Genomic DNA, 27,950 nt, shown 5'->3' with positions numbered 1-27,950 from the left:
CAAGACTTAAGGCTGCACTGAGACCATACGGCATCAGAGATATACATTTGTCTGTAGCTTTTCTTTTTACTCTCCCATGTAATTACTAGGACAAAAATTATACTAAATATTTTTTTCTGGTAGTTCCACTGCTGAAGTGGACCGACTGTGGGATGAAAATACTGCTTAAAACTTTGCTTTATACATTTTAGCTGAGGTACAGTAATTAATTTTGTTCTGGGTCTGGATTTTGCTTTTTGATTTTCAAAATATTAGACCAAATTCTGCACTCTGTTACACATATGCAAATATTCTTTTAATGGATGTGCAGCATTCTCAGAGAAGACTTAGTTCATTCAGGGCCCAATTTAACTGCCACTGAAATCAATGGAAAGGCTCTGACTGATGTCTATACAAATTGTATCAATCCCTTAATCATTTCAAATAGGATCTAATGGTGAAATGGTTCTCATTAAAAACAGTGTATTCTGAATATGAGCCTGCTGAGCTCATCAATGGTAGTATGAAAGCAATAATAAGAGCATAAAGAAAAAGGAATTATTTACTTAGGTTTCTCAATTGGCTATTTGATGTAAACATTCCTTTTGTTATAGTTAAGTTTCTCTGCCAGAATAAACAGATTCCTCCTTTCACCCCAATTACTGAACCCATAGCCCTAATGATATTTCATAATTAGAAACTAGCCTCATGATCCATCTTTCCAAGAAGAAATGTTGGTACTAAATTAATTATGCTACAAGTTTAGAGAACTACACTTTGCAACATTTCATGTTATTCTATTGGTGCCCACAACAGACATCTGATGAAAGCTATCTTCAGGGTTTGTTGGTACAGAAAATGATTGCAAAGGACCAGTTCCTAGAAGTCCCATTGCAAATGTTTATCTTATGTCAGTGGCTGAAATAGCCATTAGTACCCAGAAACCAACAAAAATGCAGGAATAGGAGATCCAAAACCAGAATTTATGATACTCCAGTTCTCCCATTTTAACAGTCAACTTCTTATGCTTCAGTTGAAGATGCTAGTTCAAGCAAACCACAATATTCTGTAATATTGCGCATCTGGTGACATAGTAGGGAGCAGTGATTACTTGTACCCATACAGGCTGCACCAGGAAACAGGAAATTCATTACTGTTGCTGGCAAAACCATATATTTCTGTGAATGTCCTGACCATTATTAGCCATAATTCCCGAAACATCTTTTGCAACTTTGTATTATGTCCAATTTCAGGTACAGCGACAAGCCCATCATTATCAATAGCTGTAAGTAACAGCTATTGTTACTTACTTATTGTAAGTAACACTGGTGCTGTAAACCTATTGAGTACAGGGGGAAATCTCCCACACCTTGCCTTCTTTCAACTTAAAATCATTTGTCACTGTAGTGTTACAGGATAATTTTGCATTCTTCAATGAGTATGTGCACTGTATTGCTACTGTAGACAATTAGAGTAAATTTTTTCTCCGCATAATTCACAGGTTATGGGCATGCCTTTACCCTTATTATTAAAACCAAAAACAGATCAAACTGAGCTGGTGGCATGAGTCTCTTTATTTAAGCTTCAGTTAATAAAAGGGTCCTTAACAAAGCCCTCCTCTCTGAACCCTCCCACTGCATTCACTTGCAAATCACTGTATGGCTGGCAAAGCCGGCGTCCTGTCCCCCCCCAGCTCCAAACCTTCTCATGTTGAGCACTGCGGCTCTATCAGCAGCAACATCTCTCTCAGTGAGGGACGTTTCTTATTAATCAGGGGCACTGAATGGAAACCAATCAGATAGAGAGTCCCTTTGGCTTCAGCTCCCTGCCTGCCTGACTTAAAAGTGATGCTGGGAGAGAGGGAGCCCTAGTTAGATGCAAGTACATACTGCGCTGGAGATACAGTAACAGGCAGAGGGGAGGAAGCAGGTAGAGAAACAGCACTGGAAGGACAGAGCTAGGCTCACACTGGCAGACACGGTGAGTAGATTAACTTTCTTCAACACTGAAATTGCTGACAGCAAAAGAGCAGGTGCTTTCTTAAAAAGTGTCTAAAAGGTTAAAGATGACTTACAGACACTTTTTTTTTTGGAGGGGGCAGGGTCAGCAGAGGACTTTGGGGAGATTTCTTTTATACAGTTCAGAAAGAAATTAATTGTACTAAATTGCTGAAATTTAAACTTCTATTGCTGTATATATGACAACTGCTTGTTCATATTAGAAATCTAGCAATGTGTATGCTATTTTGCAATACTATTAGACACTATTCAGTTTTTACTGCAATATAGCAGTAACAATATAGCCTAACTTTCGTGCAGGGTGCTTTTTCACCTGTCCAGATAGAAGCTTCCTTTTCTTTCTTTCATGTTTGTTTTTGTCGAAAACATCTGATCAAAACAAACCCGATTATGAAGGATGAAAAAGGAGGAGGTCTTTACTACTACTAAGAATACAGTACTGATGCTTTGTTTTGTTTTTCTTTAGTGGGAGTAGCAAAATTAGTATTTTTTTAATACGTGTTACAAGGGGAAGTGGCAGCTCAGGGTTCAGAAAGATTGCGAGCTGAGGGAGATGTCCCTTTGGATATTCATAGCAGTAAGTCAAAGTCAACAGGCTTAGAGTGTAAGGCTGTTTTCCAGAAGTGCTACCAAACAACCTTATCAGCCTAATATGTATAATCAGAGACTAGCACAGAAAGCAAGGCAGAAAGCATAAAAGCCTGAACTGACCACTTGATTTCGAAGTAACCAGCAGAAACCAATTCTCCAATGAATGACATTTTGCTTTTTCTTTTCACATGCAAGAAACGTGCAGTCACATCCATTCAATTTCACTGTATGAGCTTCAAACAATGATGCGTATGAACTATAAAGAAATGGATATTCCTTGCAGTTGTATTGCAATGTGCATACAGTAGCCACTCGCCTTCTCACAGATTTAAGTAGTAGGTCAGCAAATAGAATGGTATTTTCTTAGGATAATTTCCATTTTCAGTAGACAAATTTACAACCAACTTATCAGTCTTGCTGTGATTAAAATCAGTGACAAAACTCATATTTTACTTAAATCATAACAAGATTATGCTTCATTGCTGAGTACTACACTAGTTTCTCATGGTAAGGACAAATATGGATAAAAAGACAAGTGTAATATTTGCAATAGTTTCACTAATGAGATCAAAAGCTCTGTTTAATAAATAATATTGGTGGTAATGATAGGAATTGCTAATGACAGATCTTTAAAAATCATTGTTTCCAAGTCATTTTCCACATCTAAAATGTTGATTTCTATTCCAAAAAGTGAGAATAGACTAATTAAATATTTAGAAGTCTTGTGTTATATTTTTTCTACGATTATTAAGAACTCTATAAAAGAACTATATTAGTTTTAAAAAAGGTGCACTGTTATCTATATGTCAATTTGACAGGTCATTTGTCCTTCACTATGTAATAATATAAATTCAAGATAGAATTAAATATGTTTACAGCTAATGTGATTTTCTATTAGCAAAAATATAAAACTTTTACAAGGTCACATTATACAATCAAATGCCTATCAAAGAAATAATTCTTGTTTTGTTTTTTAAGTTGGATAAAAAAAGATTAATTTTAAATGAGGAAATGTAAGTGTATCAGTACTACATACTAAACTTGTACCTAAAATAGTTGTCAAGTCCTTTTAAACTTGATGGGGTGATTTCAACAAAGTTTTTCATATGTTTATTTGTATGAACAAAGTAGAGTATTTCACTTCAGAGGCTGTCTTGCAGCCGTTATTGTGAAAAATTGTGTTGCATAAGTAACCAGTTCATCTCACCTAGACACAAAAAGCAGTTTGGAGATGCAGTTTGGAGAGAAAATGTGGAGAAAACCAGCCCTGCAATATGCTTTGTACAGCTCCATGGTAAAAGTGCTTCAGGCTTTCAGCATTTTCACACTTGTCTGCAGAAGTGACCATTCTGAAAAGGCTGTCCTCCCCTCCGGACAGCAGCCCGTTCGCAGGGATCTGCGCTCTCCCCTCACCTGGCTGCCGCTCCACAAGGATGCTGATGTCAGTGGCAGTTGCATGGCGTTGGCAGAGACACCCTCTCATCATTGGCTCAGCCAATGAGGATGATTTCATTCCCCGACTTATCTGCCAAACAAAATGCAATAACCTAAATCCACTAGTTTAAATGTTATCACCCACAATGCTGCAGAAAGAACTGTACAACTTAATTCTGACATTCGCTTATGCCCTGGCATCAAGACATGGTTTCTGAAACTGCACAACACGGGTTTCAGGGAATCTACTGGCAGAAGCGTTGAGAAGTAGAGCTAGAAAGTAACAGGACTGACAATTTCCTCTGAGAAGGAGTTTGTTCAGGAGATAAAACAAGGTAGACTGATGTCTCCTGTTGGCTGTCCAAAGCCTGATGATAACAGGAAACATGAAGGAACACTTATTACTGCAGAATTTTCATTTATTATAGGGTAACACACACACACAGGATCTTGCACCTATTTTCAGAGATAAACAGAAACGCAGAACTGTTCTCCTTTTCTTCCTCCTCCCCCTTCTTTTCCCAATTTTACAAACTGTTCTGGGGATACAGCAAGACCTTACTGAAAATCAAAACTCAATAATGACCACTGTTTAAAAATTCTTCCCATTCCTGCACAAATCTTGGACTTATAAGAAAAGTGGGCTATATAGACCTGGATATAAGACAATATAGATATATAATTTTATATGTTTCTTTCATGCAGTCAGTGCTATTTAACTGCAGAAAGGAACTGGAGCAAAAGCCTAGACAAAAATGCCTCTCCCACTCATATCAGAATGCCTTCTGAATTTCTAAGGCTTGCAGCAGGTGTTACATGCAAATGCTATCTGCAGAAGCACAAATATTTGAACATGAATAAGGATGTCTGAGTGAAAGCTAACTGCATTCTGCATGTGAGTGAGAGAGTTTATGAAAAGTCATTTGTAGGAATAAATCCAAAATTTTGCTGAAAGGGGGTGGGAGGAGAAGGAAAATAAAGCAAAGGGAAATGATTATCAGCTATGTACAAGAAGAATCTTTGTAAAAGCAGTCAAGCGTCATTTTAATAACTTTCTTCTTTTGCCTTTTAAACAAATAAGAAATTGCCGAATGGCAAAAGGCAAGTTACCGTCCTGACTTTCAGTGACTGATCACGATAAAAAAAAAAAGTGGCATTGAGGCCTACTTGCTGAGCATGACTGAACAGGAGAGACATATCTTGATCAGATCATACTATGTGTTTGGAGTGCAAAATCCTAGCAAAACTGGGCTTTGGTTACTTCTAGGAAAATGCTGTTACTAACTTCAGAGAAAAAGTAAAAATACCGGATATATACTGCTGCTTACAAGAAAGCTCTAAAATGATTATGTTTTAGAAAGAAATAATTTTTTAATGCTTAGTATGTAATGTAATTATAGAAAAGATAGGAAGTGAAGTATGTTATTTATAATCTTCATTTCGCAATCTCAGAAAGATTACAAAAGGAGATGGGTGGCATTATCTTCATCCCATACACAGAGATTATTGCACAGAGAGTTGAATTGACTTGGTCTCAGTTACGGAGTAGCTCAATGTCAGAGCTAGGGGTGGAACGGGGCCTCTGCTTTCCCAGTCCTCCAATTTCTCCGTATGAATGCACTAATGTTCATAAAAATAAATGTGCCTTGAATACTTAAATAACACCATAAACAGCCATGAATATTTCTCTGGAAATATATTTCTGTAGCTGCAAAATGGAATGACTCACGTGATGGCCAGTGTATTTCTTTGCCAGTTAAATGCATATTCCTATATTTAAATTTCACACCTTTTAGTAGTAAGAGTAATAGCAACATCAAGACAACATCACATTAGATTCAGTTTTCCCTGTCTCATACAAACATAAATTTCATATTAGAATCTCTTGATATGAAAATGCAAATGTCAGAGAGGTTTATGCAAGTACAAATTTTCTAGGCGCTAAATGGTGTTCAGGTTACTTCATCCTTACCAACCCTAGTCAAGGGAAATAACCACCAGCTTCATAGAAATTCTGCCTGGAAGAATATTACAGTGTTTGGCCATGCATGTCATTGCTTAGAGACTCCAATTTTCACAAAAATACTGACAGTATTTTCCCATTGTATATAAGTATGTTGAGAAAGAGCTCCTAAATTACTTGTCCAAATTCAAAACATGCTTATTATAAATGATACCCAAGAAAAGGTTTTGTGAAATAGAGAAAACTGTAGATAATGCTTTTATGTTTGGAGATGGAACCAGCAGGCCTTTCCATCATTTTAGGCAAAATACACAACAACTCTCATACGGAAATTATCTCAATTTCCATATTTTTAATAGTTCAATTGAAGGTAATTAATAATGTATACAAGCCTATCTAGCAATATATATAGACATTATTAGCTTTAGTGATTACTTTCAGAAAATGATGATCAATTACATTGATAATCAGTGGTGCAGAATTTGACATTTATATTTTGGCAACTCTTAAAAAAGAATTCAATAAAACATCAGGTTGTATAAGAGTGTTCAATAAAGGAAATTTAAAAAGTATAATGATCTAACATCCTCAACTGAAGACCTTACCAAAATAATTGTTCTTTATTTCCTCTGTATTCCATCATTCAATATTTTCTCCTGAGGAGATGACAAAGAGGTAAAGGGAAAAAGGTGTGAGTTGGGGATAAGGGTGAAGTTAATCTCATTACTTCTGTTTGAAAGAAAAAGTAGGCATAGTACAAATGAAAATTAACATTTTAAAATCCAGCAGTTATAGGTTATATATGATTAGAAGGTATCAGTAAACTACTCTTACCTGAATTTAACAAATCAAAATAGACCCAGTTCATGAACAGAATTCTTCATATATATACATACATTCATACATATATATATCTATATACAGACATAAATCCAAGCATAATTCAGGCAAATTGTAAGAAGAATGATAAAATATTTTAAAAAGGAATAGATTAAAATGGGTTTGCTTAAGTTTGCAGTGCTATTTTCTGGCTGAATTTGTTTGCTTTTGTTGTTTATCATAATACTTTCATGTGATTTGCATTATTCTTTAACATAATACTTCATAATAATGGATTCAAATATTAAGTTTTGTAGTGGAAAACTACTGTAAACAAGTTATTTCTTCTGATTTTTAAGGCATAGGTACTGGTTGTGGGAAATCTCATAGAAATAATTCTGCCAGTGTAATAGCAGAAAAAAAAAATCAGGAAAACATAGTTATTTCAAAAGGAGATTCTCGCAGTTTAATTATTTGTCAGAAGAGGTGTTTGTGCTCGTACCACATTCTGGAACCCCTGTTCAGAATAACAAACATTTTGCAATAAGACTAGTCCCACTGAAGCCAGTGAAATTGCTTTTGTGCGTTCCCTTTACCCAGAGTAAAAATGAGTGCTGAATCTGTGTTTTTATGATTCTATCTGATAAAAATATATATTTTCCTCGGAGTAAAAATACAAATATTATGTTACAGAAAATATTTTCTCATTTCCTGCAAGATTTGCAATAATCCTTACATTTGCTTCCCAAAGGTAAAAGGAAATTTCACTTCTAATGAGAATTCAGACTTGCTGAAAAATGGAAATATATTTAAAAATTAGCGTAGATTCTTCATTCCTTGCTGTTACCTGCATCCCATGGATTACCAGCAATTGAGCCAGATCTTGCTTTTATTGTTTTTAAATTTGTGTGATACATGCTTTCTTTCCTAACGGAGACACATTTTTGGATTGCATTTATATTTTTTCTAGGGGTAAGATACTAAGTAAACCCCCTTGTGTTCTAAAGAAAATTAGTCTCTTCATTTTCTTTCATGGAGATAGAACTTCTTTATCTATGACACTGAAGATAATGTTCTTTGCTTAGTAGTAGTAGTAGTAGTAGCAGTAGTAGTAGTAGTATCAAGGCTGAGAACTCACATATTACTTCAAGTAAGGGGTTTGTAATGTTTTAATAGCATTTGTCACATTTTAATAAAATTCAAGCTTCTGGTGCTGCCTGCTCTTCCAGTCATAGTCCTACTGAAAAATACTCACTACTCATGGTGACAAACCACCCCTGTAGCAAACAACAGGACTTTCAAAACAGAAAAGTATGTCATGTATTCAATGTACTTCTAACTACTTTTTAAGGCAATTAAAGAGAAGACACTCTCCAAAAAGTTGGTACAGCTGCTCTCAGCTACAAGCGGCCAAAAAACCTACTGTTTGAGAACGTTTCCCTGAAGCTTTCATTCAGGAAAGGGGAAAACAGCACTAGGGAAGTTAAAAAGGGGAGTAAATTAGGAATTGATTAGACTGCACCATAGATTGATGTTTTTAGCAAAAAAAGAAACAAAAAGTAAAATAAAAGATGCTCATTCATACTGTTTGGCATAGATCTGAAAAGGTTGAATCTAATAGGCAATGGTTTAGGAACGTACCTAGTGTTGCACATTCAGAAACATAACTGTTAGCACTGCTAGAAGGAAAGATTTAGCACTCCTGCCAGTGGTACTCACTTTAATTATTTATTTGCCATTTGACTTTACTCTCATCCAATTCACATTTACGTTTTGGAGCACATTTCTCTAACAGCCCCCTACAATATAGATCCACAAAGAATAAACTTCTCAAATATACAAAGGTCCTCTATGTTTTTTTCTGTCCCCAACGTGTTTAGATTCTAGTTCATAATACTTTCCCAAAACTAAAACCCTACAGGTAGGATAGATATATTTTTTAAACTACTTTAAGGATTAGGTTTGCTAGGCGTTTGTTTGATTAAATAGTGACCTGCACTGCTATTCTCAGACACAGGACCATAGTTATCTTTGATTACTCAAGTGATATACTCAGTAATAGCACATAATATATAAATGATGATTTCAAAGAAAACATACATCTGAAAATTTCCTAACAATTGCAGATGAGACCAGATAGTTCTTGTGTAGTTTGTGTACAGATCTGTGTGTATAACACACTAGGAGTAGCATATATTCACAGCTTGGGTGCTGAACAGAACTAAAATGGGCCTTAAGGATTAACCAGGATTAGAGTTCCTGGTCCCATGACATAAAGGGGATCTCAACTTCTATTCAAAAAGAATTTCACTACTTTTTAACTGGCAGAAAATTGTATAAACTCAGGGTAACTATTTAAGTTATATTTTTCTGAAAGTGCAGGTAGTTTGAAACAGTAGCTGTGTCCCATGCATGTCACTGGGACCTTTCCTAAGACCTACACATGGCGGCCCCAAACAATACAAAGCCAGGGCAGAAACACACATTGAGTAACCTGATGTAATTGTTAAAGGACATGCCTAGAGCCACTAGAAGAAACCCTGTCAATACGGTAGAAAGAATCACTAGTTCTCTGGAGACAGAAGGAAAGGAAGGAAGGGAGGCTGGATTCCTCTCCAAATCTTCAAAAGTCGATTCACAAAGCTGAATCAGCATAAAGATTTGTGTGAATCAGCATAAGATTCTGGATTACTTGATTTGAGCTCTTTTTAAATGCAGTACTGTGGGCAGCTACAATACAAACAGGACCAAAATTAATGTTGTAGTTTGTCTATACCCTTTCTGTGCAAATAGCATCAGAATCATTAATTTGTACAGACTGAAAGCTGAAATCTGAAAAAAACCATACTTTTAAGGAACATAAATAGGGGGACATTGCTGTAGAATAGAAAGTAAATGAGTCGCATTAACTTTCTGCTTCCTTCACCTCAAGTTGATTAGCACTAATTGAATTTCATGCTAGTCAGCCTCTGAGTTTAGTAGGCAATAAAAAAAAAAATCCTGAAATTTCATTGCTTGTGGTGAAAACACACAGTCATATGTGCATACATGTGTCTATAACTGTATCAATATTGATATTATTTTAGAGATAGAGATGATAGAGATAAAGAGATCTAGGGATCTCTATAATGATATCAATATAGATATAAGTATGTTATTTTTTTTATGTGCAGAGCATCAGTGTCATGAAAGCCGTGCAGGTACTTGCATTGTAAGGTCTCCAGTGGTATATGTTCTAGCCAATATCAGGTAAGGTAGGATGCTTATGTTCTCTGAGTTGAGGAGAACTCTGCAGGCCATTTCAAGTTTCTATTCTTTAACAGCAGAGCCAGACCACTAAATATCAGAGGAAAGCACAGCAAAACAGCTGCTCTGCTTAACCATCAATCCATAATCATAGAATGGTTTGGGTCTGAAAGGGCATTTAGAATTCAATGCCCTTACCATGGGTAGGGACATCTTTCAGTAGATCAGGTTGCTCAAAGCCCTGTCCAACCTCACCTTGAATACTTGCAGTGATGGAGCATCCACAACCTCTCTGGGCAATCTGTTCCAGTGTCTCACCACCTTCACTATAAAATATTTCTTCCTTCTGTCCAATCTAAACCTGCCCTCTTTCAGTTTAAAGTCATTGGTTCATGTATAATTTTTCATCCACCAGTACCCCCAAATCCTTCTCCACAGGGCTACTCTCAATCCCTTCTTCCCCCAGTACGTATTGATACTAGGAATTGCCCCAACCCAGGTGCAGGACCTTGCACTTAGCCTTGTTGAACTTCATGAGATTCACATGGGTCCTCAAGCCTGTCAAGTTCCCTCTGGATGGCATCCCTTCTCTCAAGCAAATCAGCTGCACTACTCAGCTTGGTGTCATCTGTAAACTTGCTGAGGGTGCACTCAATCCCATGTCTATGTCGTTAATGAAGACATTAAATAGTACTGGTCCCAGTACAGACCCCATTTCAAAATGGGGTTTCCAGCTTGTCTTACTGTTTCTCATCTCAAGGGGCGAAGATTCAGGAAACCTGGAATCTTGTTGCTACAATGCAGGTTTTGGCATATCTTCAGCCTTACTGTATGGTCATCTAAATGATCATCCCCAAGGCAGACAAAGCAATACCTCTGATAACTTTCATTTAAATGCCCCTTTACAATGCAAATACAAAGTTGACTTCTTATTCCTACTTAACTTAATTGCTCCTGAAGTTTAGCTTTATCCTGATAATTGACAGGTCAAGTGATGTGAGCATGCTCCTTTTAAACAGAAATTTACATCCCAGTGGCCACTATCAGGTATCTGAAGGACAGGAAGAGCAAGGAAGATATAGATATGTTCTCTCTCCTTTCCAGGTAGTCTGTAGTGGTTAATTCTAAGGCACACTGAATGAAATATGAGGTTTTCAGGATTGCCATAGAGCATCCAAAATTTCTTATCCTATTTATAAAAAAGAAAACTGTAGATGTTAAGATTTAAATAGAAAGGTAGTCATAGGACAAAACTACCACCTCCATTTACAAGCAATTGTTTTCTCAGGTGCGGGTGACAAACAACAGCACCCATCCCATTCAAAAGATGAAGAACTGTTATTTGCCCTGAAATATAATTGTGTTCATCTTTGGAGGCAGCATGTATTGTAATTTTTTTTTTTTTCCCTCAAGAAATGGAATGCTACCATATGGTATGTTAAACTGTTGTGTCTGAGAATTGATATATCTTAATACTTTGCCAGCCATATTCATTAATGTTAGGAATATATATTAAAACTTGCAGTTTATCTCACTGAGAATTTAATAAGAAGTATTTGTCAGTGTTCATTTGGTTTATTGTCCACAGTTCTTTGAAATTATATGTGAAAGAAATTTAAACATAATCAGTGTAAAAAAGCTCAATATTTAAATGCAAGAAGATACGTATGCTTTATTTATATATATATGTATTTATGGGCATAAATAAGTGTAATTCACTAGTAAGTCAACTCCAACTTTTTAGAGTCAGGTGCATTACAATTTCATAGAGTGCATCTGCTAGTGAGCAGGAATACCTCAAGATCTCAGTAGAATCTTACCAAAATTATTATCTGCCAGAATGACAGCAGTATCATAACATTTCCAACATTTATCTCTTCTCATATTCTGTACCCATCCCTAGGGCCTGGCCTCACTACCTTCTGGAACAACTGGCCTTGCTTTGTCCTTGCTGTGGTTTGAGCTGGAGGACTATTGAGTTTTGTGGGGTCAGAGAGACTTGCCGGTTTGAAGAGAGGACAGTGGAGGGGACAGAGGTTTCTGAGTGGTCCTCATTCTGAGGGAAGCAAGGAAAAAAAGGGTGGCACCCTCCACCATGGGGTGATGTGTCATTGAAAAAGTCCTTTTCTTTTGCTCTGGAGATTAAACTGGTTTAGCAAGTGGAAGAAAAGATCCTTCCCCTCACTCCAACTCTCACTGACCTCTGTCCAAAAGAATTAATGTCACCATCATGTTTGTCTTAACACTTTATTGATATTTAAACAATGAAAGATTCAGAAGGTCTTAACAATCACTAATGTCTGTACTTCATTATTAAGAGACCTCCAGGAAAGGCCGGGGACTGGGCTAAGGCATAGGATCCAACCTGGCCTAAGTATGTGCACCCACATCACTGGACATCCATAGTTTGTCATCTTAATAGGGCAGTCCCTGATCAGGTCACCTGCGAGTTTTATGCTCTTCTATCATATTTATGTCCACTGATAGTGACTGCCTGGCAAAAATTGTAATAATTAACTAATAGAAATATTAATAATATTTCTGCATTCCCCCAACATGGAAAATATTGTCTATTACTTAAGTGAAAGTCAATTTATCATTTGTAAATTAAAGACACTGAACCCAGTTCTCATAGAACAACACAACACTACCTAGCTCACTAGGGATACACTGTTTTAAGTGAGTGTTTTTCACCCTGTGAGTCTGCAGACTTTTAAGGACCCTGTTTCTCAGAGACCCATACAAAAATATATATGCCAATTATAAGCAGGTTAAAATTTGTTGTACAGAAACCCACTTTCCTGATGGAAAATATTTATAGTATCTGTAAACCATAGTAGCCAAAAAAGAACCAACTTAGAACAGAATTTGTCTACTGCATTTTCAACAGATTTGAGGTTTATAAAAAAAGATATGTCGCCTAAGTAACCTTGTGTTCATATACTGCAAATACTGGAGGCACACAAAGGGAGAGGCTGTGAAAGGACTTGAGAGTGGAGAGTTTTTTATTAATACTTTATCGTGATTTTGATATCACTAATAAAACTGAAGGACAGGAGAATAGACAGGAAGACACAGACAGTGCAGTTTTAAAAATGAGAATTTTTAACCATTCTAGTTTTAATACACTATTAACAAGTTCAGAAACTTTCATGGATGTAAGTCTGCATTGCTTAAGTTCAAGTTTTGTCTTCGACTTCAGCTGAGATAAAAATAAACAAATAATTTTACTACTGAATTTGAAGTCCTGTTAAATTACTGGTACAACAGGAGAGTATAAACGGAGTCATAGCTTACTGTTCAGTAAAAAAAAAAAATACGCTGACTTGAATAACAGGTTTTCTCATTGAACACAGAATAAAATACTGAAATTAAAACTTGAAGAAGAAATACTAGAACCTGAGAAAATTATACAAATAACAGTGCATCATATGTAATATCTTTGTAATGATATGATTCTATCTCACTATAACTAAACTGAAAGAAGATCAGTGTTGTATTAGAGATCAAGTAAATTGGTATTCATGTGGTGCTCCTCAGAAATTACCAATTACCAGTCAGTAATTACAACAAAGTATTTCAAAGTGTTCTATGAAAGCAGTTAAGTATAAGCTCCAGGTAAACAACAGAAATGCATGTAGTCCTGATGGAAAGCTCAACATTGTCTAGCTGAATATTCCCATGGACACCGGTAACATTTAGATTCAATCTTTATAAAGGGAGGAAATACTGTCATGGTCATTAATAAGCAGAGCAGAGGACCTGAGACCTGCAAAGGGACAGAAAGGGCAGAATTTGTTAGGCAGCTGAGCACCAGCTTGTTCAGGAACATCTGAAGTGCCTGACCCACAGCAGAGCCCGCAGGCTGGGCAATAGCAACCAAACTAGGGAGGAAATAGTCAACTATTGTGTAATAAAGACTAATATTAAATACTAAGAATTTTTTTTTCTTTCCAGCGTCTTCACTCTCTTCCTCCTGCACAGGGGTTGGTATGTGTGCAGAATCCACATTAATTTGTATAATGTGCATGTGAATATAATGTGAGCAGATAGATAATATTACGACAAAGCCAATTTACATACAGGATGTGAAAAAAAAAATATTTGGATAATTATTTTTTAAAAATGCATTATCTTCTGTAACTAAGTCATTGGTATTCAAACAAATAAGTAGAATAACTCCATGTTCTTTGCAAGGTAAATGTTGGAGGAAACAGTATTGCAAAATGTCAACAAATACTGATTTCTGATACATCAGAGGATAAAGTTAGAGGAAAATCCAGATAGTGTAAAGAGGCTTCTTTCTGCACAGGCTGGGAGACAAAGGGAAATCATAGTTTGTTCAGCTATCAAAATAAGATTGAAATGTAATTTCAGTATAGCTTAAAATGGGATAAATAGAATACTGTGAACATATTGCTCATAAAAGTAATAAATTCTTTTATTAGATAAAATCAACAGTTATACTTGAGTACTGCATAATTAGAACAACAGATAAACGCGTAGTACAGATTTTAAAATCATACACAGGGCTAAGAAATCTTTGGATTAAAAAATCAAAGCCAAATGTATACATTAGTAACATGTTGAAGAAGCCATTGTTTTAGAAGGCATTAAAATGTATGTATCATTAAAGAAAATTTCATTAGAAGGCAGAGACACTAAGTGACTAATGCCAGACAAAAAGCAGAAAAACTACAGAAATGCAACAGAAACCTAACTGTAAGCCACTGAAGTTAGCAGAATCTTTTTACTGACTTACATGACTTGGAAGAAAATTCTAAAATTTACTGCAAAGACTAGAACAGTAAAAAATATGAACAATTATGCACACCTGAGCTGAGTAAATACAGTGCATGTAAGAAAGAGAAAAAAACCACCACCACTACAAAGATTAATTGTGTATTGAAATAATGTCCTGTGTAAGTGATGGAGGACAGAAGAATGGAAATAAAGAATGCCTTACCACACTTAAGCTTTGAATGCATGCCAGAATAAAGATGATACTGAAATAAACACATCACAAAAATCCAGAACACATTGGCTTTCAGAAAGAAAAAGCAAAATTATAATTGTATGTGTCATAGAGAAACCACCAGAAATTGGGAATTCCAACTTTAAATAACTACCTAAATTCTTACTAAGAACACCTTTTTCAGTGTTGGTGCAGATACAACCTGCGTTAAAAACAAACAGTACTTAAGTATTAGTCGTAATTCACTGTATGACAGAGGACTTACTTACATGATTAAAACAAAACAATAAATTCAAAGTATGAATGTTTTTGACTTGGTAATGGAGTATTCAAAGTAAGCCTGATGGCACATAAAAGAACTTCAGTGAATGTAATTGGAGAAAATGTGAACATATTTTCAAATGCCAACAGGGTAAACAGAAAGTAAAAATATGGTTGCATTAAGCACTTTTTTTTTTTTTAATTACATTCACAAGGCTCACATCCAAACGAGGAAAGTTTCACATGTAGTATATTTTTCAGTGCATTGTATGTTATAATTTCAACACTCACAAGCTGGTGTTAAATGTATTTTCTTATTTATTAATCAAGACCAAAAGGGAAAGCTAAAGATCAAGAAATAGGTTTAACTTCAAGCTCATAATTTCTTTTATGATGACTTAATGGCAGCTGATAATATTTTTTTTTTTTATTTTATGAAATTAGCTTCTGTGCAAAATTACTCACTTTCATTATAACACAAGTGGGAGGGGGGTTCAATCTGGAAGTTAAGATAAAATATTTCATTTTGTATCAGATAACAAGGCCTTTAATGATTAAAGTGGTTTTATTATTTAATATTAGCTACTAAAGCATACCACATCACAACAGAAGTGATGAAGTGGAAAGCTGTTTACATATTGTGAGGCAATATAATAAAAACTCATGAAATATTGATACTAAAACTGAAAAACATAGATTTTAAAACATACCAACTAAAGAAGTTCTCTTTTACAGGAAATTGGGAAAAATACTGGTAATGAGTGTAAATTATGAAAGGTTAACAAGTCTTAAGAAATAATAATGACTTGTTGAACATAAATAGCTGTAAACAATCTTTTCTTTTTTCAAATTTTGAGTTTAAATGTATTGTTGGAGTAAATTCTTGGGAGGGCAAGTCACAGGCTGTTCCAACAAGGCACATCATAGGGTGGATTGACCTTATGTGATGAAGAGATTTGTGATAAGCAAAAACTATCTAAAGAATATCAGAGTGAAGAAGAAACTGCCTAGATGCTTTATTCAGCTAAACTATTTTAAGGTGGAATGTTTATTCTGTCGTGTTTTATTCAGTTGATTGCTTTTCTCAAAAAAATCTGCAGTCCTACATGTCTACTTTGCTCTGGAGTCACCCCAATAACAGAAGTTTTCCTAAAACTTATCTATATATTATATTGCAGTAGAAACTGTTAGGTGACTTCAGATACCTCTATGGTAAATACTGATTTCTGTGAACAATGCTTACTCCCAGACGTGTATCTTTGAAGTTCCACAGAAAGTAGCAGAGGCTCTTAAAACACAGGGAGAAAGTAGTACTATTACATATGTCTCCAGTGAGGAAAAAGCTGGGGACAGAAAAGTTTAGTGGATCTCAAAATAAATGAAAAAATAGACCCATGGTAACATAGACCGTTTTCAGAGCTGCTGAGCATTTATAAAAGTAGTTTAATTCCTGGACCTGCTGATACTCAGCAACTCTGAAAAAGTCAGATCCATGTTTCTTGAACTGAGTAACTGAAAACAGTGATTCTAATGGACAGCCAAACTTTATCTAACAAATATATGCTATGAATGGATTGTTCAAATTTAACTTTATACACTTCTCTGAAGAACACCTATCCTCCTTTCCTGCAGCGTTTTTGTTCTCAAGTGTTTGCATCCTCTCTCTTCTCCTCTTTCCTCTCCTCCTTGGTACACTTGCTCTTTCCCTTCCCTACACTTGCCTTCCTCTTTTCTTATTTACTCAGCATTAACTTCTCTAAAAAAAAAAAAAAAAAAAGGAAAAAAAAGAGAAAAAAGATGTAATGGTTTAGATTATATAGAGTATGTAGGCTACGATGTTTAATTTTACTTAGGAATAAGAAAGAAAAATACCAGAAACAACTAAAGAAAAATCACATTCCATACAAGGTGTAACATTTTCACATAAGTTTCATATATAATTTCATATACATTTGAGCATATGTGCTTTCAACCACAGAATTTGTATTTGGACTTGCGTCTCTAGGGTTTTAACTTGACCTTTCTTTTCTCATTTACCAAATAGCTCTGTAATACCAACGCTAACGTCACTTTCTGCCAACTACAGTGCTACCAAATAATGAGATATGTTCATAGCCAAACCAGCAAGAGAGCTTTTTTGTAAAGCAACAGGCAAATCAAACCTATACTTTAGTTCAAAAATATTGGAAAGGGATTAACCAACTATCAGTGCTCCTCTGATGCCAAAAATACCAAAAGTCCCTCCTCACATAGGCTTACTGGGGTGTGCTGGACTCCCCACGTGGTACACAGAACTATCAGGGAGAGGCAAAGAGAATGCTCTAAAGAAATTACGAAAGTAAAGCAAGTGTTATTGATCGCTCTGCACTTTTCTGTTCTACTCCTTGAGATACATCCTAGTCCACTGACCTTTCAGGTATGAAGGCAGTCTAGTCCGTGCTTTCCAAAATATGGGTAATGCCTTTATGAGTACTGTGTTCTTCCAAGCAAAGATTTCATAGAACTGGACGTCTCATCAGTTATTAAGAGTGATATTTTAAGTTGATCTTACTATTTACAGAGACAAACAATCGAAGTATGTTTAGCAAATACCTCAAGCACTCTTCTTTGATAGTTATATATATATTTTCCATTTCATAAGGTGGGAAATGAGTACAGAGAGATTAAACTCTGCTCAAAATTAGTAGAAGGTCATGTGGTGGAATCAAGAGCAAGAGAAATTACTCCAACTTTTTTTTTTTTTTTTTTGTGACAGGATGTTTTTCTCTTGTTTAGGTATATTTGACTTTAGTAGAACCATTTCACTCAGCTCCAATAAGATTATTAGTATGTATTATCTAGTACTGAACTATATTGCTTATTCGTATAAAACCAAAAAAACTCAGAACAAACATCATCCTTAAGTACAATTAAAAAAAAGGAATAAAAGAATGTTTGCAGTTTTGCTGTCTCATAAAGTGGAAAGATATATTACAATGTTATGGCTCCCTCTTTTGGATAGCACATATCTAGTATGCAATAATAAGAAAACTCATCATGTCCTTAACACCAAAAAAAATAACACAAGCCTCTCTGGTTTTCCCCCAGATCCTGCTTAACAGTGATAAATGCAGCCAATAAAACCAAGCTTTTTATACATTTCTCACAAAATGCAATTATATTGCAGATCTCTACATTCTATAAAAATAGACATGCATTTCCCAGCTCGGGCTGTAGCTAGAATATTTTTGAAAGACGTTAAACATTAGTCTATCAAATACCTATAAGAACTGGAACATAAAATTCTTTCATGGATTGCTCCTTATTTTAGCAGTGTTGTTAATACAAAATTAAGGAGAACAATAAACAGAAGATTGATGGAAAGCACTTAAGCTAACTTACTCTCTGGACAAGTGACCATAAAGGAATAAATTTTGTTCCTACACTATTATTACTTCATTAGGAGCTGTGAGTGAAAAATAAACGGTCAGTTGGGTTGCTCTTTAAAATCTTCACCATAACTGTGACCTAGCTGAAAGTCCACAGATCTATATGCACTGGCTTCAGGAAATTTTTGAACATACCCTTGAAGAATTAAAAGACATATAACATTTTTAGAAGAAAAAAAAATATTCTTGTAAAATAAAAGGTGTTTTATTAGATGGGAAAGGTGAGGAAAGAGTAAAACTGTTAAAAGGTATCAAACAACACAAAATAGTGAACCTTAACAGAGCCTGAACTCCTATGAATTAAGACTTTTTCCTAATGTAAGACTAGTAATCAAAAAATGTTGGCTTTATAGATATAGTTATATTTAATTCTGAATTTGGATTTTGCTTTCCCAGGTATTGGAAGCATACCACCATTTTTCTACGTTAATATGTAGGCATAATTCTGCATTACACAACAGGTTCGATTTTCTCCATGTCTCCATGTATGCTGCTGTGAGACAACTAGAAATAAAATTTTTGGCAAAAGATGTTCATGAAAAATTCAGTAGCATTATTCAATGACTTCAGCTGTGTCAGCTAGAAGACAGACTTTATTTCACTCAAAAATCCTTCCTATTACTTTCTTATTACCTTTATATAAAATATGGATGTTAGGCAGGTATATATAAATGAATTGTTCTACAGGCTTTGTTTAACACTTTCTATTACTAAAAATAGCCATTCCTGAACATTCATTAAGATGTTGTGTTATACAATTAAAAAATTAGTTGTTTTTATATCAACCTACTTAAAATTGTTATATCATGATACCCATCTTAATTATATAATTTCAGCATGTTTTTCCTTCACCGCATCCAGAATTGCAGTAAGAGAATTGCAGTTGACTATGCTGCATCGTTATTATTCAATCTATTTATTAGTAACTATAAAATGTTTATTTTAAAATCAACACTGTAGTAATGAGATTTAGATGAAGGTATATTATTTTCCATGAAGAACTGCCTGTGGATAGTTCATATAATGACAGTTCTTCAGAGTTAGGAAAAAAAAGGCAATTTAGCATGCTTTATTTACAGTAGTAACAAAACTGTTTCACTAACTGATACTGTGCACCCCCAGCCATACTACTAAAAAGTGACATCAAAATTTGGCTGTAATAATGATTGTGGAATCACAAAGATAAAAAAACAGGAGGAAATTCACTTGTAGGAAGTATAACTTTGTTTCATGTAAAATATCTATTCCTACATAAACCAAGAAAAGATCAAAAAAAAGTGACTGACATACACATCTCTATGTACAGATGAACTATACACTTTGTTTTTTCCTGTTATGTGATTAAGTTAATTTGTTTTCTATTAAGCCAGGTATTTTATGAGTTGTCTTAGCAGTATGGAGTCCAAACATAGCTATGGTCCTTCATATACCCTTTTCCCTCATCTTTCAGGAATGCAAGAAGGAAGGGAGACAGTCATAGGCATTTGAGTTTACGTGAGAAAGTTTTAAAGCTCGACTATGCCCTGTCATTTCACGCAAAGCAACAAAAAATACTGGAGCAGACAACATAAAGCAAATGCTTTGTTATATCAACTTTTTTTCAGTCATATTTCTACTTTTTTTTCACTCTGAAACTGGAAACATATACATGGTTTCATGCAGTTATGTCTTTTGCTTCTTACTGAGTTTTAATGAAAAAGGCAGGAAAACATAGGGGGTAATTCTGGAATGTTATCTGAAAGGTACTATGTGTGTTTTGAATTGATCCAAATAAATCACATGAAAATCTGCATGCTCTGGGAAGTCATACTGAAATATAGGCTATTAAACTCTCAAGTCCAGTTCAGATTTTATTAAAGGAAACATATCACATGTAATTTGAAAGCTACCTGGTATCTTAAGAGAAATAAACTAGTTATTTCTGTCTCTGGTTGCTAGAAAAAAATAGTAAGACAGTTGGTATCAGCAATAACAACTACAGTCTCATCAAAGCATGATTAAATGATTAAATGCATATTTAATCATCTTTAAACTGAGTTCCAGATGGGTTTGAAGTCTTCTGAAGTTGCCCATCATGGTAGTAACAATAAACCACATACAAAGTCAGCACTAAGGGTAGAAATTTGAGGGCAAATTCAGGAAATACTATAGGAAATCTTGAAACCTCAACAGGGGGGAAAAAAAAAGAATAATTTTTACAGGATTTATTTCCCCAGGGGGCTTTAAATCTTGAAGTAATCAAAATTTCAATATGAAATTGAGCATGGAAGCCAAACTCTGAGCTGCTGATCACAGTTCCTGGTGGGCTTCTCTGCAGGACTGTCAAGCACCAGAGGGAGTTTGACCACATCTAGGCTACTAGCTCTTGGGAGAGAGCATAAATCCTTAGGAAACAAATAGCAGAAAGGGGCTCCACTAGAACAGCGTATACCCCCAAGATCCAGTGCCATGTATCTGTGTAATACCCTTTCTGTCATTTTATCAGAGGCTGGGGAAACATTTTGATTTTAACAAACTGCTATAATTATAAACTGAAAACTTGTTTGGAAAGTTCCATGAAAAATTTTACCGTCAGTGCTATGCTTGTGGCTACCCACTGTTCTGTGGTTCATTTGTCACAGTTTTCAGCAGAAAACAGAAAGGGTTATAAACCCTTAAAGATTAAATGACAGATTGGGTTTTTTTAATTTTTTTTTTATTTATTTATTTAACCAGGCATTCATCGGAAGGTCTAACTTCAGTACAGTGGGATTTCAAGTCATAGTAAATGGCAATGGCTTCACGCATACAGTCAGGAATCCTAAAAATCTCAGTGATGAAACTGCTGAAATATTAATTATTTTCTTTAACTTTTCACTTCAACTTCATTGATACTTGAGGGTTTCAAGGTATCAAGTTTGATGCCAACTTTAAAAAGCAGTTCCAGTTCTACCAGGGACAAGTCACAGAGACAAAGTCTGAGGCCCAGACCAGTGAAATTGTTAACAACTCTTACAAAGAATACAATTGTTAGGCACATGACATACTGGGGAAAAGTCAGTATAGTTTTTGGAAAGGGAAGTCCTGCCTCACAGACATATTTGAGTCCTCTGAAAGAGTTATCAAGCATATGGATAGCTTTGACCTCTTTGATATGATTTAGTTGTGCTTCTAGAAGGCTTTTGACAGGGTCACTCACCAAAGGCTCTTAAGCAGCCATGAGCTAAAAGTGAAGGTCCCTGCATATATCAGTAATTGATTAAATGACAGGAACCAACAAGAAGAAGTAAATAACGAGTTTTCACATTGCAATAAGGTCTGTTGTAGTGTTCCACAGGGATCTGTACTAGGGCCAGCACTGTTCAACATACTCATAAATAAACTGAAAACAGGTTTGAATATCAAGGTGAAAAACTTTGCAAGTGACATTCAGCATAATAAAGCCAAGGGGCCTTTACAAAAGCTTGCAAAAGGATCTTATGACTATGATTATACTAATATACTTCACCTGGCAGGGAAACTGGCTTTTGCAATGTAATTGTCCATACCATTTTACTGTTATTACAGTCCCTAACATCAGTTTAGCCTATACCAACTGGCACTCTCCCAGAAAATTCCTGACAGTGTTTGAGGACTAAGCCTGAGGTGATTTCTCATAGATGATATGGATATAGTAACCCTGCTTTGGAGGGAGGGAGGGGAGAGAAGAAGAGAGTTTAGCCATGTGGATTTGAGCCTTGCCATGCCAACCAGTCTCTACCTTACAATGAGTTAATAACTATAGCAGTTTTCTATATATACATTTGTAGTCTATGCAATACAGTGAGTGGACACCAAAATGATGGATGGTGAAATTGTTATGAAATTATGTAAAGCCACACACATGGTAAACCCCAGATTTTACGTTTAAAATAATAAAGTCTGATATTGCCATTGGGGAATAACACCATAATGTAACAATAGATAATAACAGGAAAACATTAGCCCAGAGCTCTGCAGCGGTCAAAAAAAGCAAACAATGCCATGTATCATGATGAAATTAAGTAGAGAATGTGATTAAACTGCTGTCTATATATGCATGAAGCTCCTGCAGCTTGAATATTGCAACAAATTATGATCTCCAATCTCAAAAGATACATCAAAAAAAGAGAAAAGATTCAGAGGAGGGCTACACGTGCAATCAAAAGTATGGCACAGCTTCCAGACAAGGAATGTTTAAACAGGCAGTCCCAGAACTTTTCATCTTGGAAAAGAGATAACTGAAAGAGAAGTTGATTTAAGTCTATACATTCATCAGTGGCAAAGAGAATGAAGAGGGAATAACTATTTACCTTGGTTTCCAATGGCAGTACTAGTTGTCTAATGAAGCTGTCCATTACAATGTTCAAAAACAAACAAAAAGAGTTGGTTCTTTTCACAAGATTGTTAAACTGTGAGTCTCCTTGCAGAATGTTGTGGCTTCTAGAAGCTTACGTGATTTCAAAGCGAAAGTGGAGAAAGTCATGACAAAGAGAATCTATTGGGGATTACTAAATACCTAATACTTGGAGACTGAGAAAACATACAGGAGAAAAATCATTATATGCTTCTCCATGCTTATACACTCTCAGGGATGTCTGCTTGTTGAAGACATCCTCATCTTGGACTATCAGGATACTAACAGAATAAGCAATACTTTATTATGCTTATTTAGAATTTGTTCATGTTTTGCATTTGTCTTTCATTAATGAAGTCAAATGAGATGCAAGTGAAGGGCTTTTTTGGTTGTTTGGGGAAGGTGGGGGGGAGGTGTTTTTTGGTTTTAAGGAAGAGATTCAGACCTAGAAATAAGAAAAAGGAAAGTAATTGTACTTTATATTTCTGAGATCTATATTATTCCTGTGAGTGGTAGAATTACCACTTGTAGGTATTTTAGGGTGTTTATTATGGAAATAAAGGCTGAAGCCTCAGCTGCATCAGACTTCTTTCAGATTAACTGAGATAACAAATAGCAAAAAAAATATGTTAAACCTATGCACTTTTTCTGTGCACAAATTCCTATGCTTGCAAGGGGCCTGCTCAGCTCTGAGGATGAGACTTCTCTTGATTTTGTGATCCCCTTGGAGACAGCAGAAGGGCATAAAGGGGGTTGAGCTCTGATAAATGACCGCATTCAGCAGCTGCTAAGTTCCTTCAGGAAGGAAGCAGCAACAACGGGCTGCAATTACCAGTCCAAATCTGCTAACTACCTTTAATTGGTCAGCAACTGAGTTTTTCCAGTCCAGAGACGTGAATGTATATTCCCTTGCAGGCAGTAATTAAGTCTGATTTTCATGATCCTTCTCTATAGGAACAAGATTTCTAACGACTCAGCCATACATGAGAAAAAAAAAGGAGGGTGGAAAAGATTAATGTTTTTTTAAAAATCTGGGAAATACTAGCTTGAAGATGTCTTTATTCTCAGAAATTCTAGCTTGCAACAACCTCTTGGGCCATTATACAAGCTGTAGACTCGGAAAGTTTAGCAAGCTTTCATCCTGGTACATGCTATGCTCAGGAGATATGCAGAGGTAGGAGGCACCTGATATGGAATCTCAGACTGCTTCGTTAGGACCTAGCTGTGTGACCAGAGTGGACTGCTGCATAATAAAGCAGCAAGAAAGAGACATTTGGCAAAAGCATGTAGTCCCAGTTATCAGGAGAACTGGTAAGTATGTCCTGTCATTAAGAGTGCTGCCATAGGTGAATCTCATCTGCTTCATGCCGAGAGACTGATGAGAATCGATGTATCTGGAAAATAGGGACCTACACCTCCAGATACTCCTTTGTTTTGTATCGGGTACATAGAGGACTATGCTGTTTATGGAAAAAAAAAAAAAAAGAAAAAAGAAAAAAAGGCAACAACAACAACAAAAAAAATCACCAATCAAGAAATGCCTTAAATATTGCAGGGTATCAGTATCAAAGTATTGATATTGAGTATCGAGACAATCTTAAAGGGGAAGCAAAGAGAAGAATTTTACTTTGATGACAGCATTTATTTTTCCTCCTGTCTCTGAAGGCTATTCTTTAAAAAACATGAATGTGATGGATGTGTTGCATTTGTAAATAAGGTGTGGTATAAAAATATATAATATGATAAGAGTAAAATGTGTTCCCTGTGAAGAAAAATCGATACTAAAGATCAAAGGAATATCTTCAAAAGGCCTTGCATTAAGGGTTTACAAGTGCTATATTTCCAAGTTCCCCTCATGCTGATGACAAGCAGATCCTGTAAAAAGGTTCATTATTGGAGAAAAAGGGTCTTCTATTTTTTATTTAATGTGAAAATACACATTTTGCTTTTGTAATCCAGTGAGCTGCTGCCTCAGGAGTAGATATTTTAAAAGTCTCTTTTTAGCTTCATTAAATACCATTGCTAACAAGTGAGAGACCCTCATATAGGATGGGTTGGAATACTGCAGACTTCATTCACTAGCTGACAGAAGGATGGTTGGGCGAGAACGAGTCCAGAAACAATTTCATCTACACCTTGGAAGAGACTTGCTCCAGAGAAGGGCAAATGTTTTTTTCACCGGCCAGGGACAGTTGTTTTAAATCACAGCTGTGTCTCTGCATAAGTCTTTGCCAGTGGGGACTGTCCAAACACGAATCAACACATTCTCTTGCCAGATCCACCCACCTGGGGGACTGGCATTACTCACTGTGAGTGCTATAGAGAGGGTGACTCAAACCATGTTGAGTTAAATTTGGACCAGTGTCTCCAATGTATGTGCCCAAGAGGCTGCCAAAACTCTAAAATAAATGCTCTCTCTTGTCACAGCAAGATAAATGTTTCTTATAATGCACCTACAAACCATAGATTAGTTTGCCTAAAGACATTAATTCAACAGACATTCCAATACATATTGTTATTCATTCACATTCCTTAAAACTTTATTTATATTTGTGTGACTCCTTGACTCATGTAGCTAGGGGAACCTGCACTGGTGTCCCAGACACAAAGAACTGCCTTCAGCTGTTTCCTGTCAAAATTTTCAGCTGAGTTTCCCAATGGACAAAAAGCAGTTCTGGAAATCTGTTCCAAAAGGTTTGCAGTGGGAGCTGCTGAGTGGGGAAATGTTTCTTTTTTAGTGTGGCCCATGTTTCTGTGCCCGAATGGGATCTGAGTACTTGTACTCAAAGAATGAGTGTTCATCAGTCAAAAATCTGTCCCTTAAGTTTTGGGGATCCCTCAAAAGCTACTTCAGCTCTCATAGAAATAAATTAAAACACCTTACTTGATTCCCCCAGGTTCAGCCCGGGAGGTCAGTCAAGATGCACATTGGCTGGTTTTTTTTCATCTTTTCAATGTTAACCCTGACCCCATCTTTACCTATGGAGAGGGGATAGGGAAGGAAAAAATTAGGAAGATGAAAACAAAAGGAGCTTGCTTGTTGAAAGTCAGCCACCAATGATACGTCCACAGTCTATATTCATGTTTGTAGGATGACTGCACTAAGAGAATATTTGAGCGCTGCAGTCAGAGGGAAGCATGTGTATGCATACCTGGGCTATCTTTAATTAGTTAGGGGAGTAATAAAAGTGAACCTACAGTGGCACAGACCTAGCCTCTAGCTAAGTCTTGGTATTATCGGTGGCAGTGTGCAGTTTATAGTACAGCCTTTTGTTGCTACAGCTTCACTGTTCTTAGTATTCAGGCTCGGTAGATTAAAGCTACATGCAGATATTTTGTTTTCAAAAGAAACACAGCCAAAGTCAATGAGACCACTTCCATGCATGCAGGCTACACAAGATTTATACTTGCTATATCCTGTTAAAATACATACTTTGGTTTTACAGATTGTTTGGATCATCCTGAACATCAGTTGCATCCTTTCTATTTAAAGATTAGTGAGCACAATATGAAGAAATGCTGCTGCAGTTAACTCCGCTATTTTTAGCTATACACAAACATTACGGCCTTTTTCTTTCAAAACAGAATTTTACTTCATTATTAACAAATGAAACAAACTAATGTGGGATACGTTACCAAGTTGCTGAAGGTTAGCTTTTTTTCATGTCATGCTTGTGAGTGACTGTGCTGCACTAATTAAAAACATTGCCATGGCAATTGCTATAGAAACATTTAAATTGGCATCATTGCTAACAAATCCCTGCTATTGATCCCAGTAGGGCTTATTTCACACTACACCTGAAGAATCTAAATAGAATATTTTACATTCAAAAGCACTTTAAAAGATACATTTTTCCAGTTGCTAATGTGCTCAGGAGAATAATGTCTTTCATACAGAGATAATTCATTCACCTGGAACTGTTGTAGGATTCTGACATCAGAGTCCTTACTGCAAGGAGAGACTATAATGGTTCTAGGCTACCATCGCAGATCCCTCAAACCATAAAAATTAAAAACATTTATTGCCTCCACTCAGATCCTCTGATTTGCAAAGTGGAGAAAGAATGCAGGTTCTCCAAAATTTGGGGCATTAAAATGTTTAATACATGAATACCTCATCTTAAAAGAAGATTCCAATGCAACTAGGAAGAAAACCATTTTCCATTGTTTGACAAGAACAGTAAGTTGACTGTTGTACCGAGTAAATGGTGGAAGCAGAAGTGAAGTGAGAGAGATTGCGTATATAATTTTGATCAGTTACTTAGAACAAAACCCATTTAAATTCTTCTCTCTGGTTTCAGGTTTAAGATCTTTTCTCCTCTTAGAACATATCAAATTAGATGTTTACCATAATGTTCAGTAGATCCAGACTGATCCAGACTAATAACTCTCTCTTTACATCTAATACATCCAACTATTGTAAAAATCAAAAGCTGGAAATAATGGGCTATATCTTTTTTTTTTTTTTTTTTCATCCAAAACCTGAGTCTTATCCCTCCTGACATGAAGGCTATTGCCTTTCCTCTCAGCAGTAGTAAAGTCCTTCTGTTAATTAGCAAGGAAATCAGTAGAGGGCAGCACTACACAGAAAACCAAGCATTTTAAACAATCTCAGATTAAGTTCTGCACTGGCTGGCATAAAATATGGAAACCTAGATTCCTCCAAGAAGAAAACTCTGTTAAAAAATTGGTGTTTGCACAGAAATAATTTCTTCTAGCAGGCTCAGAGCATCTGTTCACAGAGCATTGTGGTTCCTTGAACAGCTGCTCTTACTTTTCCAGACTACATCAGAATCCTTTGTTTGAACATTAAAATACACTTTCTGAGTCTACCAAACACAACTCCTGACCCACTTGAAAAGCTATGAGACAAGATGCATAA

At 35.8% G+C, this 27,950-nt stretch overlaps 1 protein-coding gene across 2 annotated transcripts in view; it reads left to right on the top strand.

The window, feature by feature from the left end:
• Positions 1 to 1,689: 1,689 nt before the first annotated feature.
• Positions 1,690 to 27,950, top strand: part of CDH9 (cadherin 9) — a 104,301-nt gene continuing 78,040 nt past the window's right edge. Inside the window, exons 1-2 of one of the 2 annotated variants that reach the window (XM_076330389.1) lie at positions 1,690 to 1,959; positions 14,008 to 14,040. The gene's annotated coding sequence lies outside the window, so the exon portion shown is untranslated. The remainder of the gene's footprint in view (positions 1,960 to 14,007; positions 14,041 to 27,950) is intronic. The other variant, XM_076330388.1, reaches the window with a different exon arrangement.

The sequence above is a fragment of the Aptenodytes patagonicus genome, chromosome 2 (assembly GCF_965638725.1).
Source record: "Aptenodytes patagonicus chromosome 2, bAptPat1.pri.cur, whole genome shotgun sequence".
NCBI classification, from domain to species: Eukaryota; Metazoa; Chordata; class Aves; order Sphenisciformes; family Spheniscidae; genus Aptenodytes; species Aptenodytes patagonicus.
This window is presented reverse-complemented; position numbering and strand designations above follow the sequence as displayed.